Source organism: Cavia porcellus, unplaced genomic scaffold (genome assembly GCF_034190915.1).
Source record: "Cavia porcellus strain 051 isolate PalLab524CR breed Dunkin Hartley unplaced genomic scaffold, mCavPor4.1 scaffold_23, whole genome shotgun sequence".
Classification (NCBI taxonomy): Eukaryota; Metazoa; Chordata; class Mammalia; order Rodentia; family Caviidae; genus Cavia; species Cavia porcellus.
The window spans coordinates 56215537-56234704 of NW_026947506.1; the positions used below are offsets into that span (position 1 = coordinate 56215537).

The 19168-nt window shown below is 43.7% G+C and overlaps 1 protein-coding gene and 1 long non-coding RNA gene across 10 annotated transcripts in view; one reads left to right on the top strand and one right to left on the bottom strand.

The window, feature by feature from the left end:
• Caln1 (calneuron 1) overlaps positions 1–19168 on the top strand; it is a 530573-nt gene that overhangs the window by 240645 nt on the left and 270760 nt on the right. The window lies entirely within an intron of this gene.
• Positions 2045–10342, bottom strand: LOC134472396 (uncharacterized). The gene is made up of 3 exons (XR_010042202.1): positions 10174–10342; positions 9860–10038; positions 2045–2655 (listed from the first exon to the last, which is right to left on the bottom strand). It is a non-coding gene; the product is annotated as an uncharacterized LOC134472396 (long non-coding RNA).

A 19168-nucleotide genomic window follows, 5' to 3' on the forward strand; every position in this document is an offset into this window, starting at 1 on the left:
TGGCCCTCAAAAAGCAAATATTTGATTTTTTTATACAGCTTTAGGTAGGTATATATTTTCTATTATGATATAATACATATATTATTATTTTTATTGTGATTTGTGCTGGTTGTGACCAGTCTAAGAAATATTTGTGCCAAAGTTAAAGGATTTCTCTTTTTTTAATATTTATAGTTTTTAGCTTTTATGTTCAGGTCTGTGATCAACCTTGAGTTTGTTCTTACATATGAAATGAGGTAACAGTTGGTGTTTCCCATGTGGATATTTAAATGTCCCAGCACCATTTATTAAAAACAAACACAGTTTTACTTTTCGTCACTGAAGTACCTGAGCACCTTTGTAAAATGTCAGTTGCCCACAGATAGCCAGGTCTATTTCTTGGCTCTTTCTTCTGTTCTATGCATCGACAAAGAATTTCAGTTTGATCTGCCTTTAAAATAAGTCTGTGAATGAAGGAGAAGAAGAGCTCTAATATGTTCTTTATAAGAACATTTCTCTGGCTTTTTAAAGATAATTATAATTTTCATGTAAATTTTAGACTTCAGATTGTTAATGTGTACATAAAATCCTGAAGAGTTGTTGATAAGAATGGCAATAAATGTATAGATCAATTTGGGAAGAATTAACTTCTCAAAATACTGAGTACTCTAACCCATAAACATAGTATGTGTGTACATGCACATAAATATGGTATATATTATATATATTTTTGTACAGTTTTAGGTTTTTCTTAAGGTCTAAAGAATCTTAATTTGTAGCTTTCAAATTAGCGGTCTTATATGTATTTTGCTTAGTTTTATTCCTATGTACTTGGTTTTACTTTAGTTATTTTTTGGTACTGCTGTAAATAGAGTTGGTGTTTTTCACTTCATATTTTTTTCTGCTTTTATATATAAATTAGAAAATGGAGGCTTAAAAACAAACTTGATATCTTGTGAACTTGTTCAATTCACTTACTAATTCTAGAAATTGTTTTGTGGATACTTTGTGGATTCTTATATGAGCAGTTATTCATCTGTAAAAAGAAACAATTTTATTTCTTTTAAGATCTTTTTCCCCTTTGCCTTATTACAGTGGGTAAAATGTATGGTTCAGTGTTGAACAGAAGTGTAAGAGTTTTCAACTCTAGGTGGGAAAATCTGCAGTCTTTCAACATCAAATGTGACGTTAGCTGTAGACTTTTCATAGTGATAGATTTTGTGAGCTTGAGGAAATTACCTACTATTCCTAATTTGCTGAGAAGTTTTCATCATCAATGATTTTTAATTTTCTAAAGTGTTTTTTCTGTAGCTGTTGAAATGGTGATGGGTTTTCAATCTCTATTGAAATGAATTATTTTTGTTTTTTATTAGCATATGTTGTGCTACAATTATGTTCATTTTGGTGAACTGGTGTGTATACATATTATCACTTTTAATCCCCTTTCCCCCATATCTTGGCCTCCTCCTGCCTTTCCTTCCTTCTCTAGATTTGCTTTCCATCTTTAAAAAGTTTCTTTTTTCTACCATCTCTCCTTTATTTTGCTTTTTAAATTATTTGTATGTTACGTTTCTCATATCAGAGAAACCATGTGATATTTAGCCTTCGGTACCTACTTTATTGTATTTAGCATTGTGGTCTCAAGATCTATCCAGTTTCCTAAAATGACTCAAATTTATCCTCCTTTATGGCTGAATATTACTGCATTGTGCATCTGTATCACATTTATTAATCCATTCATTTGTTGATGGATATATAGGCTCTTCCCATCTTTTAGCTATTGTGAACTATACTATGTGTGCTGTGAACATTCGCACACAACATGCCTTAGGTAGACTTTATCTTAAAATTGAAGATTTTAAAGATTTAAAAATAAAGGTAATTCACTGTTACATGACTTCTGAATTACCTTTAAGTCTTGAAATAAAGATAATTCCAAATCATATTATAGTGAATTTTCTTTACTCTTAGATTTTAAACCAGCTTCTTGATTTGGGATAAACCCTACTTAGTCACAGTGTGTTATCTTTAAAATATATTTCTGTACACTGTTGGCTTCATTTGCTAATATCATGGTAAAGATGTTTGCAACTTTGTTCTCTATAGTGATTGTAGTTTTCTTTTCTTGTAACTGCTTTGTCTGCTTTTGCTACACTTCAGTTAAATATGAAGCACCCCGGCTCTGCATGCCTGCCAGATGGGTACCTTCTTCCTCAGAGGTTTCTCTGTCAGTGGTGGCTGGGAAAAAGGGACAGACAGCCTAGTGTGACTTAGAGGGTACCGAACTGCTCTCCAGATGGACGTTGTGTGCAGGTTAATGAAGACCATCTTAGCAAGCCTAACTCCAGTTTTACTGGGGAGCTTTGAAAAGTAAGAGATGAACAGCAAGGCCAAACAGAGGCACTGAAAACTCAGGCTCTGGTTCAAGCTTTTCGTAGACTCCTTGTCTCCAGCCCATGACAATCAGGCCAAATTCCCCGCGTCTGCTTCCTAGTAGATTATCCTCTTGCTGATGAGTCAGTTTGTGATAATGTCAAGGAAGAATACAAAGGAGGTGTGGAAGATAAAGACATAGCTGGGCTGTCTCCTCGTCTCATCCTGGTGCTTGCTGTGCTATTTCATAACTGCAAACCTCCCGGCAAACCTCTTGATATTTCGGGACCTCAGGCTTGCTACCTGTAAAATAGGATAAAGATGTGTTCCTTGAAAGGTTGTAAGAATCAAAGATACTGTATCTTCTGAAGACTTGTGTGTCTTCATGGGAAATGTTACTACTGTTGGTCTTCTATCCTTCTTCCAAAAATGCTAAATCTGAAATGCCCCATGATCCAAACTTTGAGAGTGCCAACATAAAGCCACAAGTAGAAAATTTCATACCATAAAGCTGTTTCATACATAGCCAGTGTGGTGGCAGATTCCTGTAATCCTTGCACTCTGGCACACTGAGACAGGAGAATCATAAGTTCAAGCCCAGCCTAGGAAACTTGGTGGCTTTGTGTGAGCCTGTCTCAAAAAATGAAGAGGGCTGGGACTGCGGTGCAGTACAATCTCTGGGTTCATTTTAGTACCGGAAAAAACCTTTTTTTGTACAAGATTACTAAAAATATCGTATAAAATTACTTTGAGGCCATGCATAGAAAGTACACATGAAATAGAAATGAATTTCATGCTTAACATTGGGTCCTTTCCCCAGGATATTTCATTATATATATGCAAAATTCTGATACCTGGAAAAAATATGAAACCTGAAACATTTCTGGTTCTAAGCATTCTGGCTAAGGAATGCTTGACCCGCACTTCCATGTTTTACTTTAAGTATTTCTGGGCTTTAGTTAACGCTTATGGAAAATGAATATAATCATACATACATAAAATGAAGATCACTGTGCACTGTAACTGTGAACCTAAAATTACAGCAGTGGTTCCTGCTGCCTGGGGAGCCTCAAAAACTTTTTCTTTCTCCTTTCATACTTTGATTCTCAGGCCTGGTTGTGGACCTCATTTTTTTTTGTTTTGTTTTGGACCTCATTTTTCAGGTCAACAACTTCTCCTGACAACATAGTAGATTAAACAATGCAGGTTCTCACATGTTTTTCTTTCATTGATTTTTAAGTTTGTTCCTTTACCATCTCTGTAGCTGTTGCTGTGGATTTTAGGAATGTATTTTAGGAGACTTTCAATCATTTAGAGGAGGTCTAACCTAACTAAAGGAGATGTAGATAAAGCTTGAATCCTGGGATCTCAATTTGAATTCGATTGGAAACCAGTTTATCTTTTGGAGGTTTAGGGTGAAGGTTTAAATCAACCAATTTCTAATCTTGACTGTGAAATTCTCATTGTTCATCATTCCTGTTGAAAATTCCCACAGATACGGGCTTCCAGTATTTCTTCTTCTGTCATGCAGTGAGCTCAGATCTATGGTAAAATATGTAGAATAGCATTTATCTTTTTCTGAATGGTCTCCTTCCATGTGTCTGGTTTTCTGGCTGTTTTTGTCCTGATACGCACACAGCAATTCCAGATGACAGTTCTGCTGAGTTACTCAGGAAGCCCTCTTGGAACTTAGAATCTGGAATTCTTCTTTGTGCTGGGCATTTCCATTTCTCCGGGGGAGGTCAGGGCCAAGCCCCTGGCCCACCTTTCCACTGGACATCCAGACTGGGATTTTCACTTAAAATCTTTCTAAAGATTGTTTTGCAAGAGGTCCCCATGTTCCCCTCCTGGCTTGTAGTGGGCCTCTTTGTGGCCAAAGACTAAATGACGATTGCTGAGAGAACATGAAACATTCTCTTACCTGGTTCTGTCGTCACTAAGGCCTTAGCAGAAGAGAGAATGGAATTCAGTGGTAGCCCAAGAGGTGGAGGGAGAGCCATGGTGTAGACCAGAAGAAAGGGGGACCTGCGCACACGAGGCACAGTCTCCTTCCTTAATACCTCTCCTCCTTTTTTAATTAATATTTTGCAATACATAATCAATACACTAAAGATGGGAAAGTGGTCCATACACATGTACAATCTCGGTCTCTTTACCTCTCCTTCCCCTTCTCTCCTTTCTCATTCTCCATCTCTATGTCCCTTTCCCACCCTTATTTTTCCCGTTTCCTCTTTTATTTTGCCCTTTGTTTAAACCCTCATATTCATATGAGAAGAGACGCAGTATAATAAGAGTTTTGACCTATTATTCAATAATTGTCTCCACCCACAATGAAGTATGCATAATATAAAGGGGTGCACGACAAAAAAATAGACACCATTGTCTCTGTCGCTGAAGACCTTATTAAAAAAGGACAAGAAACTCACCACTGTGAAGCTGGCAAATGAAGGGTAGAATGGTTGAGTGTACAACAGTTTATAACAAATAACAGGACGGTAATGGAATTAGCCTGGGAAGGAGTTAGAGCACTCTTGCTTTTCTAGCTGTAGTCTATAAATTCGGTTTTGAAAATATATTGGAAAAGACAGATGGGTGCAGCCCTAGCTTCATGCAAACATTATAAATAAAACATTTCTTGTAATCCTTGGAATTTTGCTTGGTGCATTTTAAAAGATCTGTATTTTAAAGCTTTGAGCTGTAGGTTCAGGAGCAAAATGTAATTTTACTATTGATGCTGAACATAAATATGAAGCCATGTAATTTTCTACAGCTTGAATAACTTTTTTTCTAATTATTCACAGTTCTTCACAAAAAATCAACTACTTCTCTGCCCTGAAGATTATCGACTTTGTGGATTGTCTTTGTGATTATTTCATCCGGGGTCCACTTTGCAATTTATTATCCAAGTTATTCTTTGTTTGCAAGAAAAAAAATGTGTTTAAAACGTAAACTAAACTTAATGCTAACTTTGGAAGAGAAATCAGTTTGAAGGGAGATTTTGCTGTGGAAAAAAAATCGTGGAATCTTCAAAAAGAATAAAAATGCCTTCTAGCCGTTAATATAGATGGTGTAAATGTGGCAGCCCATCACATTTTACCTGGACGGTAATTCCTTCCCTGGGTTCACAGCTGCTGCGTCGACCTGTGGAGAGTGTGTGCATCTTTATTAGCAGATTCCTGTCTTCTGTACCCTCCCTGGTCATTTCTGCCCAGAGCTCAGTGTAATCAGTTGCCGTAGCTCCCCGGACATGACTGTGATATTTCGTGTACATTTCATAAATTCTTAAAAATCCAGCCGACTTACCTGACCCTGACCAGACTGTTAGATATCGAGTGGACCCACTGGGTGAGTTTCTGCAACATCCTTCTTTAGGGAAAGGAAAACCAGCCTGGAGTGATTAAGCGATTCTCCAAATGCGTAGGTGTATGAATGGAGAGGTTGAAAGGAGAGTGCTGAGAGTTCCTGACTTTCAGCCTGGCTTCCTTTTCTCTATTTCTCTATTACAGCTTGGTTGATTTTAATGTACTCACTGGTATCATTTCTTGAGTGCATCACTAGAAGTCTACCTAAAATGATACTGCGTTGTACATTAATGGCTTAGAACCCAGAAAGCGGTTGATGAATGTTAACAATTCTTATGTCTCCTTTACCTTCTTTCACCGTTAAGTATTTTATCTTTGGTGTGTGCGTACTAGGGGTTACCAACAAGTAACCTCCTGAGACTCTTTGAGAATATAGATTTCTTATGTCTTTCTTTACCAGGCTTGTAACATGTAGGTACATCTAAGTGAAAAGATCTGAATCTTTTTACCACCTTAATGGAAAACTCAGTGTATTTGCAGCTCAGGTGTGACCCCCTGGTCTTCCCCATTCCGTCTTGTCTCTTATTTGTAGAACTCTTAGGAGGAATGGAGTTATCAATTTTATCAAGTAAGAATGTTGTTGATAGCAAGTAATAGGAATCTTAGTGAACAGTGGCTTAAATCATAATGGGAGTTACTTACTTAATAAGCAATCTGAGCTGTACAGGTCATGGCAGATGAAGCAAAGTCTCCATACCCTTTCCAGGTATGGCAGGGACTTTTCCCTACCATAAGGGGTTATTGGCTATTGGTCTTCACTTTATTGCTTCATGGCCACAGAATGACTGCCTTGGTTCCAGGCATCACACAAGCATCCCAAGGCATCAAAGACCAGAGCAGAATACGTTCACCTCCTGAGACTCTTCGAGAATATAAGTTTTTTATGTTTTTCTTTACCAGGCTTGTAACATGTGGGTACATCTAAGTGCAAATGAGTCTGGAAAAGTGAATGTTTAGTTTTGTGGCCTTGGCGATAATGACCATACAGAGAAGGTGTAGGAATGTCTGCTCGGTCAGCCCAGCCTGTGCCCGCCTGGCACCTCACGCACAGTGCGTATCCCTTTTCCCTACACACTTTGCTACCAGGAGACACCGTTCATGGCTGCTGTTCTAGTTATGTCTGGACAATTTCAGTGTGAGTGCTGCAGTGAAAGATCTTATTTAGACACTGTGTATAAGTCTGGTGATTTCTTGCTGCTTCCTGGTTCCTGGTCCTGCTGTCCTTAAACCCAAGCTTATGGGCATTTGCTTTAAGGACACGTGAAACACTGGGCTCTGGTGGTCAGACCCTGATGGCTCTGTTCGCTGTAGGGGTCTCCAGTCTGTTATCCTGGTTAGGCGTCTGCTTCCCAGTTTATTATACTCTTGTTCATTACCAATTTGGAAACAGGAAGATGCAGATATTTAGTATCTACTGGGTTGAGTTTGAGAAATGCAGCCGTGTAGCCACTGCCAGGTATGTACTGTGTAACCATGTAGGTGCACTTCCTGGGCCACCAAAAGGGAAGTCCTATGAACTCAGGGAGGTAGCTTGGAGGCTTCATGTCCAAAATGAACCTGTCCGCTGGACCGTGCTCCCTCTGAAGCCATATTGGAAAATCCTTCCTTGCCTCCCAGGAGCTGCTGGTAGCTGTAGCAGTCTGGCATTTCTTGGTCTGCAGCTGCGTGACTCCCTCCTGCCGTCGTCATGCAGAGCTCTCCCTTCCCTTTCCCCTCTCTCCTTCCCCTCCCCTCCTCTCTATGGATTCCTAAAGAGGGCTGTTTGGCCTTCCCCTCTCCCCTTCCTTTCTTCTCCCTTCCCTTTCCCTTTCCCTTTCCCTTTCCCTTTCCTCCCTCCCTTCTTCCTTCCTTCCTTCCTCCTTCCTTCCTTCCTTCCTTCCTTCCTTCCTTCCTTCCATCCATCCGTCTGTCCGTACTTATGATTAAACCCAGGACCTTCACACTGAGCTACATCCCCAGCCTTTCTTATTTTCATGCAGTCTGGCTAAGTTCCCCATGACAGACTTGTCTTAGATGCTTGTTGCTGAGACAAAGTGCCTGACATCCAAAGTTAAAAGAGGAAAGGTATTTGGCTCACGGTGTGTAGAGGTTTCAGTCCACAGTCCGCTGGCTCCAAGGCAGGGTGGCATCGCAGAGGAGAAGCAGTTTATGGCAAGCAGAAGACAACAAAAGCAAGTCAGCAAGGGCAAGACAGGCTTCTTTTTGTCCCTTGTATGCTAACAGGATTAGAGGGTGGCCAAAGCAATCAGTGCACTGATTTAGTAATCACTCGCCTTTATTCCTAGCATTGCACCATGACTCAATCACACACTCCGGACTCAGGCATCTCTGAAAAAGTTCAAGTATGAGATACAGAATAGTACCAAATATAGTGCTGTACTGAATATAGTATCGTTCGGAATATAGTACTGAAAAAGCCCCACCTACGACTGTGTGAAGCTTTGGAGAAGCATCTAGACACAAACCCACACTTGTTCCCTTTCCTAACAGGTGTAAGGTGATCTATCTATCTATAGGTTTCTGCTGGCATTTCGTTGATGATTAGTGAGGTTGGATACCTATTGTGTGCTTGCTGGCCATTGTATGTCTTCTTCAGTGAAGCATCTTTTGAGGTCCTTTGTCCACTTTTAAATCAGTTACTTGTGTTACTTTGGCTGTTGAGTTGTGCACATTCTTTATAGATTTGTCTGTTAACCCCTTAGTAGATACATGTTTTGCAAAGATTTTCTTCTATTCTGCATTGTCGTTTTATTGATTATTCAATTTGGTGCATAGACTTTTTAGTTCGATGTAATTTTGATTTGGTTTTTCATATACATAAGACAAAGTATAGTTTTATGCCTTTGCATATTGTTTTTGTAAATGTTTTGTTGCTGTGACAAAACACCAAAAATCAACTTCAAGGAGAATGGGTTCATTTTGGGTTAGGGTTTCTGTGGGTTCAGTTCATGGTCAATGGCTCCATTGCTTTTAGGCCTGCGCTGAGGCGGATCGTCATAGTAGGGCTCATGTGGTGGGCCAGATTGGCTCACTTCATGGCAGCCAGGAAGCAGAGAGAAAGCTCACTTGTGTAACAGATATTCTGCCTCCAACCCAATTAAACTATGAGTCTATAATGGTTTAATCCATGAAGTCAGAACCCTTGTGATCTATTCTCTTTCTGAAGGTTGTAGTTCTGAACATTATTGTGTAGGGCATCAGGTTGTATGAATATTCAATTCTTCCAGCATTACTTACGGAGAGTCTGCCCTTTCACATTGTATGTTTTTGGCATCCTGATCAAAGATCTGTTGATGGTACCTGTGTCGGGCTTTTGCTTCCTTTCTATTTGTTAATTAGGTCTGGTTTTATTTGTTTTTGCTAGCATCGTGTTGTTTTGAATACTGAAACTTTGGTTATGTATTGAAATCAGGAAATATGAATTTTTCTGTTTTGTTCTTCCTGCTCCAAATTGCTTTGGCTATTCAGAGTCTTTTGCAGTTCCTTATGAATCTTAGGGTTTTTTTTTCTATTTCTTTCAAAATGCTGTTGAGAGTTTGGCATTACGTGGATTGCTCTGGAAATTGCAGACTTTTCAACAGTAGTCATTCTTTCATTCCGTGAACAGGACGTCTTCGTGTCTGCCTTCGTTCCTTTCATCCGTGTTTTGTAGCTTTCATTGTTCAAGTGATTCACCAGGAGCACAATCCAAAATAATGGCAAAACACATGGTGCAGTAAATACATAAACCACTAGCATAGCTATTCTCAAGTACTGTGTGATTGTACTTTAATTCAGCAGAAGTGCCCTGCCACGTACACCATAGATGTGTGAGTAATGCTCTTAGGACAGATGTGCTGCACCAGGTCACAGGACTTCTTCAGCTCCACTGTCATTTGTGAGACTGTCACCATCTATGTGTGGTCATGCCTATGCCGTGTGTGTGTGTGTGTGTGTGTGTACACTCACCTGCGTGTCTCACTTTTCCATTTGTCTCCATGGCATTACAAGACTCACTGTTTAGTTCAAAATAGCTGAGTCTTCTCTACTTGAGACTCCTTCAGCCTGCTGCATGTATGTGGATCTGTTACCTCCTGCTACCATTGTAAGTACCACATCTAGATAACTTAGGCTATGTGTAACTGTAAGTAACCATTTACCAGTACCTTAAACACAGAGGATGAGTCCGTCTCATACAGAAAGTCTGACGGTAGGTAGAAAGTCACCACTATGGTGCCTCTGATCCATGGCATCATTTAAGAGTTTCTTATTTCATGTTCTCATTTTTCCTTTTTCCTCATGGTCACAGGATGGTTTCTGAAGCTGCACACGTGGCAATGTGACTCTGTGGAGAGAAGGAAAAGCTTTGTCTCTCCTTTTCATAAGAAAAGCAAAAGCTAACTTGCTTAAGTTGTGTTGAGCAAGACTGGGCTCCTTGGTTACCCCAGATGCCAAGGATATTGGGGAAGTAAGCATTTACCTTCTCCGGGCTCTCACTAAGGTGCAGGTTTTGGGAGAGGACGCAGGGACTGGCTGTGGGACCAGGCCCCGCTGGTGGGGCTACTTCTGTCCACTTTCAGTCCTGCCTTTCACCTGTACCCCTCCCAGGCCTTGGGATCTCAAGCTAAAGGGAAGGAGGAAGAAATTCCTTACCGCGGTGATCTGCATTGTGAGGCTACTCTTGGTTACCTGGTTACGGTGGAGCTAGGAACAGTCACGTGGTGCAGCTGCTGTGCCTTCGAGCAGAGTCCCAAGCCCTGGCCACACATAGGCAGGGAGTGCGGCTTCATCTGTGTTTCTAGCTGCCCCGTGACTCCCAGCACTTCTGGGGCTCTGATCTGGGTTGTGGGGTCCTTTGATTCATTCTAAAACCACACCCTACCACGGTCCCTGGAAAAACTGTCTTTGGAAAACTGGTCCCTGGTGCCAAAATGCTGGGGGCTGCTGCCTTAGAGACTGAGCGTGATGGTGCATAGAAAGTGACCTATGCTTTAATGGTGGTGACGATGACCAAGGCCACCTCTTGCCTGTGTTCATCCTGAGAACTCAGAGGAGAAGGCCAATTCCAGTGGCTTCATCTTGGGCCAGCTCCTGAGTGGAAGTGCTCTCGGTTGTCTTCCTTTACTGTGGCCTGGCAGGGTGGGAGGAGATACTTGGGCCTGCTTGGCTTGGCTGCCCAGCCTGGCCTTCCTGCCCTTTCCCCCCACCTTTCCTCGCAAATCCCAGAGGAACGCCACATCGCCCACATCTGCTCCTTTCCTGTGTTCTGTGACTCTGCCATGGCAGTCCACCTGCTGAGCTGGTGAGCTGGTTGCCTGGCCTCCAGTAACAGCCGATCACCAGGCCTGGTGCTTTGCCCTGAATGTGTTTCTGCATGCCCACGGTTCGGCCTCCATGGTCAGCGTCCCCCCACTGTTTATCAAATCCCTTAGGGTTTTGGCTGCAGTTTGTACAATACCCAACCAAAATGGCTTCAGCTCAAAGAGCTTATTTACTTTTATTGTTCTTTCAGGGCTGAGGACCATACCTAGGTCTTCCCTTGCTAAGCAAATGCTCTACTGCTGAGCTACATCTCTAGCACTGAGTTTCTTTTCTTCTTCTTCTTTTTTTTTTGTGGTACTCGGGATTGAGCCCAGGGCCTTAGCACTGAGCTACATCCCCCTTCTTTAGGTTACTAAGTCTCTAAGTTGCTCTGCCTGGACTCAACCTTGTGGTCTTCCTGCTTCAGCCTCCCTGAGTGCTGAGGTCACAATTCCTTGCCATACCCAGCTTTAATTTGCTTCTTTTAAATATTAGAGAGTATGAAACACATGAGCTGGTCCAAGATTCTTTCAGTGCATTGAACATGTTGTCAAGAGTCAGGTGTTTTCAAACTTTCTACTTCAGAGTGCTTGATGTACTAGCAGAGGTACCCCTCAGAGTCCCCAGGAGGCTGCAACAATTCCTGCCATCACTTACAGGCACCCCCACACCAAGGAGAGAGGCATGTCTTGTCTGCATCACTTTTGATGAAGGAAGAAAATCTTCCTTGAAAGTTTCTCTGCAGTTTTCCTGTCCGGTCTCAGGGCCACGATTGGGTTACTTCTCTGTGTTTTAGCTACAGGTAGCTGGGACAGAGTTTTGGAATTTTCAGCCAGCACAGTGTGAGGCAGATTCTGCTCACCAGAATAAAGATTGGGATGGTGGGGAGCAGTTTGGAAGGGGGACATCAGCAAGATTGACTTCGTGATGTCAGGCCAGGGCTTCCTATTCCATCCCCCTGTAGTTCTAGTCTTGCTCTTTTCAATCCACTCTCTGTTCCTCAGTGCTTCAGAGGCTCCATCAGAAACCACATTTTATTTTATTTTCTTTTGCTGACCAGCGCATGCTTGTGACACATACTGAAGGCATCTGATCCTCTTAAACCTCAGCCGGCTTCCCTTGACCCTGGAGAGGCAGTCACGTCCGGTGGAAACTGTGATGCCCTTGGAGAAATGACCTGTGCCCCTTCCCATTCCCTCTTCCTCTCCACTCCTCCTTCTGCTCTTCTCTAGAGTTCTGGAACTTTCTATCTGTGTTTCCTTGCCTGATGAGTCTTTCTCTATAACATGCATTTCAGCTGAGGTGGGGCTGGTGCCGCTCCTGGGAAACCTTCCAGAACCTTCTCCCAACAGACATCTCTGTAAGCCCCTGAGAGCCTCCCATAGAACCATGGCTGTCTCCACCGCAGACCTCATTGCTCACTGTTGGAAGTGCTTAGTTGTATTTCTCTACTATCATAATTTTTATAAAAAATCGGCTTTATGGACTTCTATTTCCCATAGCATGCAATTCATTATTTAAAGTGTATAATCTCTGTTAAATATATTTACAGAGTTGTGAAGGCAATCATGAAGGCAATCAATTTTAGAGTATTTCCATCCCTCCCATCCCAACCTCCAAACCCCCACACCCGTGAGCAGTAGCAGTGACTTCCTGTTTCCTCTCAGCCTCCGCAGCCCTAGTCAGCAGCTCATCCGCTTCCTGTCCCTGTGGAGGTCCCCTTCCCCATGGACCATGTAAATGGGACTTGTCCTCTGTGTGCTGCTCAGATTTTGCAGTGATTCACTGTTTTATCCCCAGGAATAAACAATGAGCCTGGTATATAGTTGGGATCCAGAAATAAGTATTTGTTGAATTAGGAGCAGACTGAATGCATGAAATTTAGATACTACAGGGCTGATCACCCCCTTTCCTGTAGATTCACAAGTTTAGGTGTATTTCCTGCAGTTTTTGCCACATTCTTTCTCGTCTCTTACTGTACTGTTCATCTCCCTAGATGGGGACTGTCTGAGCACACAAGCAGTGCCTCATTTTATCTTTGGATCTCCTTGTTGAGTGCAACACTTGACGTACACTGTGTTTGACAAATATTTGCTGTGTGGGTAGATGAAGGAATGAATTAGGTGGTGTAATCATTAGTTCCTGCATCATTAGTCAAGCTTTCCCGTGGAATTGGTGGGTCCCTGTCTTTTGTTTCTTCATTCTCCCAGTATTTATTAACTAATTAGGGTGCTGTTTCGTTATTCCATCACTTTGTCTGCCATTCCATGAATATTGGTCTCATCCATGGCCATGGGCTGTGTCTCAGGAATGCTGGTATCCTTAGTGCCCAGCACAGCCCCCTATCAGTTCATGAAATGCCTTGCAATTTGAAGTCCCTTAGTGATTTGTGGATCTGAGGGTCTAGATGCTAGGACAGGGTCAGTAGGGCATGCAGGGTAGAGATGTTAGCTCCACCATGGCTGTGGTGTGTTCCCTACAGAGGGATGGTCCAGAGTCGGCCCCAGTGTAACAATACTGAGAGATGGTGAGTCTTTAAGGGATGGAGCTAGGGGAAGGTGAATACGTCACTAGGGCCTTGGCCTTGGAAGGGATTAATATAGTTCTCATAGGACTAGACTAGTGCTCACGAAGATGATTTGTTACAAAGCAAGCCCATCTCATACACTTGGCTTTTTCTGCCCATGGCTGTTTCCATTCTTAACTTTCTGCCATCTGTGGACCCTTGACAGATAGATGTTGGTGCTACAGTTTGGATGTTCTGGCTATATTAGTTAGGGTTCTCTAGAGCAGAGATTTCAATCTTTTCACACCAGGCACTGGTTTCATGGAAGACAATGTTTCCACAGGCGATGATGGTGATACTGGTGGTGATGGTGTGGTGGCAGTGGTGGCTTCAGGATGATTCAAAGGAGCTCATAACCTGGATCCCTCACATAGTAGGGTCTGTGCTCCTATGAGAATCTAAGGCTGCTGCTGATCTGGCAGGCAGCTTTTAATCCACCAACTTTGTGATAACTTGTTATAGCAGAATTAGGAAACTAATACATGGCATTACAGTGTTCCTGATGCAAATGGACTTTTTCTGATCAAATGGGGACATTCTTATTTATTCTTTTTGTACCAGAGATCAAACTCACGACCTCACTCTTGCCAGGCAGGCACTTATCCTGCTGAGCTAAATTCCCAGTCCTGGGACATTCATATTTTTAAGCCCCAACATGAAGCTGTGTTAGTCTGCTCAGGCTGCCATAAGAAAAGACCACGCTCGGCTGAAACTCAGAGAGTTATTTTCCAACAGCTCTGGGTGCTGGAAATCCAAGGTTAAGGTGGAGGCAGGGCTGGCTTCTGGTTCATGGGCAGAAGGAGCGAGGTGTATGAGCTGGGCTTGCTTTGGTCCAGGGCTGGTTTCTTCCTGGCTCGCGGGTAGATGATGACCTTCTCACAGTGCCCTCCAGTGCCCTTTCCTCTGTGCCTGCAGGGAGGGAGAGGGAGAGCTTTCTGGTGTCTCTTTCTTCCTTCTTGTAATTTTGAAGAGCTAATTATAATTTCCCATTACTTTTTGTGATAACGCCTATATTTTAATGGGTCAAGTACAGTTTTAAAAATGAAATTAAAAGAATTTTTTTAGAATCAGCCAGATTTCATTAATATTTTCAGAGCTGTAGCAGTATACGTTCCCTAAGCTGTTCATTGAATGTTTTGATATAGCATTTGTAGAGTAAGATGCATAATACAGTAATTATATAATGAGTATCCAGCTCTTAAAATGATGATCTATTTCAGTTCAAAATTTCAGAATTATGAAGTCTCAGAACCTGTGGTCTTTTTCTTCAAGCACGCATACTTCCGGTGTCTCTTTTTCATGTTTCAAGGACACCAGAGCTATTGCATTAAGTCCCCACTCTTTTGTGACCTCATTTAATCCTGATTACTTCCCTACAGGCCTTATCTCCACTTATAGCCACCTAGGGGAGTTAGGGTTTCATCATCTGAGTTTTGGGGGTGCACTTCAGTCTGTGACAGAGGCTCTCTGTGGTCATATCAGTGCACAGGGGCAGAGGTTTCTCAGGCTATCAGTGTCCCAGGAGCTCAGTGTCCTTTGCACACCGAGTCCTGGAGGGCCACGCTGAGCAGCGGTGGCCAAGTCAATCCTCAGGTGAGCTTACTTCTGGCTTCTGTAATCCAAGACACCTGGGCTAATCTGGGTATTTGAGAGTTTTTTCATTGAGCTGGTTTGAGGAAGTATAAACCCCTCTTGGCCAGTCATCAGAAATGCATATTGAGAACCCTGGCAGTTAAGATCATGGGCAGATCAATGTTACCGTTAGTAAAGGAAGTGATTTGTAGCCCTAAGCCATGATGACATTCTTTCCAGAAGTTGAAGCCATTTTTCTTTTCCTGATCCCACCTTCCTGTGAGCCACCTTGATGCTTTACTGATTAAAGGATGTCCCCAAGTAGTTTCAGTGGCATCTCATGGAATCCAGTCCCAGCAGCCTCTTTCCTAGCATCTAATGTCCAGAGAAGTGACTGTTGGCTGATATCCTTGTGCCAGGCTGGGACGTCAGTTGTTGCTGGTTCAGGTTGCTTTGGAAATGTGAAAATTACATCTTAGGGCAACTGGCTGTGCTGTGAAAGAGCATTCTGGACCCCAAAACCTGCTGAGTTGATGCCTGTGATGATAGGGACAGTGCCAAGACACTGGAGAGACCTCTCTAACCTGGGATGGGCTCTGACAACTTTCTAGAAACCCAGTGAGGTATAGTGGCAGGCAAACAGTTTTGGACCAAGATCCAGCTGCCACTACCACCCACGAGGTGGAGTGGGGTTGGAATAATCAGCATATTTCCCAGTGGGGACCCCAGACTTAGGTGTGGTGTCCTGGCAAAGGTTCACACTGGCAGGCAGGACCACTGCCGCTCAGGGATGCTAGACACAGATCCTTAAATATACTCCACAGAGCAGAATTGGGATCTGTCTGCAGGAGGTGTCAGTCTCAGCGTTCACCATTTGAGACTGATTTATAAGGAAAGTGATTTGATTCTCTGGCTTGGGGAGCTCTGGGTGGGTGCTGAGTTTTTAACTCACTCTGGTCGGTGTCTTGATTTATACTCAGTGATGAAGGGACATAAGCTCCAGGCACTGAAAAAAACAGCTGTGTATCTGGATTTATTTGTTCAAGTGTCCAGGGATGGTTTGGTGACAAACAATACCTTATTTGGAGTTGTTTATTCTTTCGATATCTCTCCCCAAGGCGTGACCTCAGATAACCTTACCCAGCTCAGAGGTACCTGGCTCTGCTTAGATACAGCCTAGGGGAACCTGTTCAGAATCTCAGGTAGGCTTTGGAGCACATAGAAAACCTTAAGAAAAGTGGGCAAAGACTCTAGTCCTGTCTCAGTCCTTCCGTGGGCTGGACTGAGAGTGGGGGGACCGTGGGGGATTGAGAGTTGAGGCTGGAGGACCAGGAGTTTCCTAGGAGTCTGCTCTTTCCTTAAAGGCCATGTGTACTTGCTTTGGTTGGGAAGCACTTTTGAGTGCTACATAGCGAGGCCTTGAGGAGAAAGAGGCAGACAGACAGACAGACAGACAGAGCAGAAGCAAGCAGGAAGAGAGAGAGACTGAGAGAGAGAGAGAGAGAGAGAGAGGAAAAAAGAATTTATGATGATGATGATGATGAAGGCAGAGATCTGGGTGGCTGATCGGTTACCAACCCAGCAACTCTAAAGGTTGTCAGTAGACTACTGGACACAGCAGAGAGAGGTGAAGAATCTCCCTCACAGCCAACAGCTTGATCTCCAACGTCCGGCTCCCAGAACTGGGAGGTGACAGACACCCACTGTTGGAGGCAGAGTCCGGGGACTCTGCTGTGGCAGCCTTGGCACATGGATACTGGCTCCAACAGGCAGCGGTGAGCTTGTGAGAATCTAACCGGGAAGACAGAAGGCTGTGTGGGTCCAGGGTGGCAGAGTGGTTTTGGTTGATGCCTACTTTTTCTATTCCTGAGAGCACCAGCCTCACCACGCAGGACCATAACAACCGCATTGCCATCAGCACCCTCCTCGTCTTCCTCGTCCTCCTTGTCCTCTTCGTGCCCCTCCTTTCTCCCCTCCTCCCTCTTCTCCCTTTTTCCTCCTCCTTCTTTATGGCCACAGCTAATGTTTGTCGTCTACCGTGTTCCTGACACACGTGCCTTGCACGGCTTTCATCACCGAGCCCTTGCGACTCCAAGGCGGATGCCAGCATTATTCCCACCTCCTGCATCAGGAAACTCAAGTTCTGCCCTTTGTCAGCCCCCACCTCGGGGTCGGACCTGTCCTCCCGGGATCCTTGCTTGCACTGCTCCCACACCTAGGTTGCTTTCCCACCAGATCTGTGCTTCCAGCTCCTTTTCAATTCAGGTCTCAGCCCCATGCTTGTCTCTAGGGAGACATCTCCGCGGCTGCTGGCTTTGTTTATTTATTTTTTATAGCCCTTGTCGCTATCTGAAATGTTCTTATTTACTTTTGGCTCATCTATCTTAACCCACTAGAACATAACTTTTGAGCACGAGGACTTTGTCTAGCTTCTTTAACCCTCTATCCCATGAATTGGATCAGTTCTTAATATAAGAATGTGTTCTAAAACTCAATTTCCTGCTTGTTCAAATAGTTTATGGAGTGCACCTTGTGTATGCAAAAGATTCATCAAGATCCTTCGCTAAACAAGAGCTGCTGTCTCTCTCCTGACCTTTATTGCAGCACCTAGAACTGGGGGAAGCTTCAAGCCTGGATCTCCCCACACCGAGGGAAGGCCGGGTTTGTATGTGAAAGCAGAGGCAGGAAGCAAGTTTCAGACTGAGCACACCCCAACCAGCAGGGCAGGGCTGGGGTGTCTTCCCTTCCTCCCCTCCTTTGACAAAGGGAGGGGAACATAGGTTCACCTCTTGGCAGAACTCACATTCGTAGGAGAAGCAGAGACCCGATGGGCTCTGGCCTGACCACTCTGGACACTGTCCTGGCTTTTCCACATCCTGGTGGCAGAGAATAGGGGGGCTCTTTTCCATGCCCTTCCCCAAGAGGGCTCTGCAGGAGGCCTGACTTTGGCTGTGCATCTCAAAAATAAATAGGTATTTGTCACTTGCACAAGGATGGGGTGGGGGATTCTGAGAGGCGACACAGCTAATTCATAGTCCTGAGTGAGAAGGCCGCTCCCAACATGGCACAGGACTGGGGTCAGCACGTGTGGGGTGGGGAAAGGGACACAGCACACGACTGTGCAGAAGGTGGCTGTGGCCCTGTCTGGCAGCAGTCTGGAGCACAAAGAGGGTGAATGACCTGCCCTAGCAGCAGGCTCTGGCCTGGCATTGGCCTGGTGTTGGAAGCATCCCTGCAAATGTCCATTGAATGAATGAGCAAGTAGGCGCTGGTGAGGACTGTGACGCAGAAGTGAATGTGATCCGATGAGGGGTCTCGGCAGGCAGCCCTGGGTGGGGGAGGCGCCATCAGCAGGAAGAGGGGGAGCAGAGGGAGCGTTTCCCAGGTTTAACTGTGGACAATGACATTGAAACTTTGGGACTGTGTTGAGGTAACAAGAGCACAATGACTAAACGCTTTGTTTTGTACATTTTCACTGAACGTGTGAACAGTCCTGGTTCAATGGTCCAGAGGTAAAAAAATGTCCCAACTAGAATCCCATTGAGAGAACCTCCTTTTCCATTAAGCGACAAAGGGTGATGAATGAGGGGGGGATGCTGGGGACACAGGCCTGCCAACAGTTCCTTTATGTGCTGTTTTTATCAGGCATATTGTCGTGAAACCAATTTTCATGTTGAAATGGCTTTTCTCCCCCTAAACAAATTGCTTCTCATATTGTTGAATGGGACGGCAGGCTCCTCTTTGAAGATTAGCTAACTCACTTCTCAGCCTAGGCTAAAATCCGCACCTTGACAGCCCCTCCTAGGGCAGAGCTGTGCTTGGTTTGTTCCTTGCTACTGAGCTGATTAGTATGTGTTGGGGGAAAAGTCTTTCGAAAGAGAGCAGGTCTGAGAACGGCAGCTTTGGATTCTGTGGAGCAAGATTTCCACTCTGAGACTTCAGATGGTCTCAGAAAAGTGGATCCTGGAATTGAGAGAGCTGCTTTCCTCAAGGCTTCTGTTCATTTATTGCTTTGATTTTGTTCTTAAACCAAAGG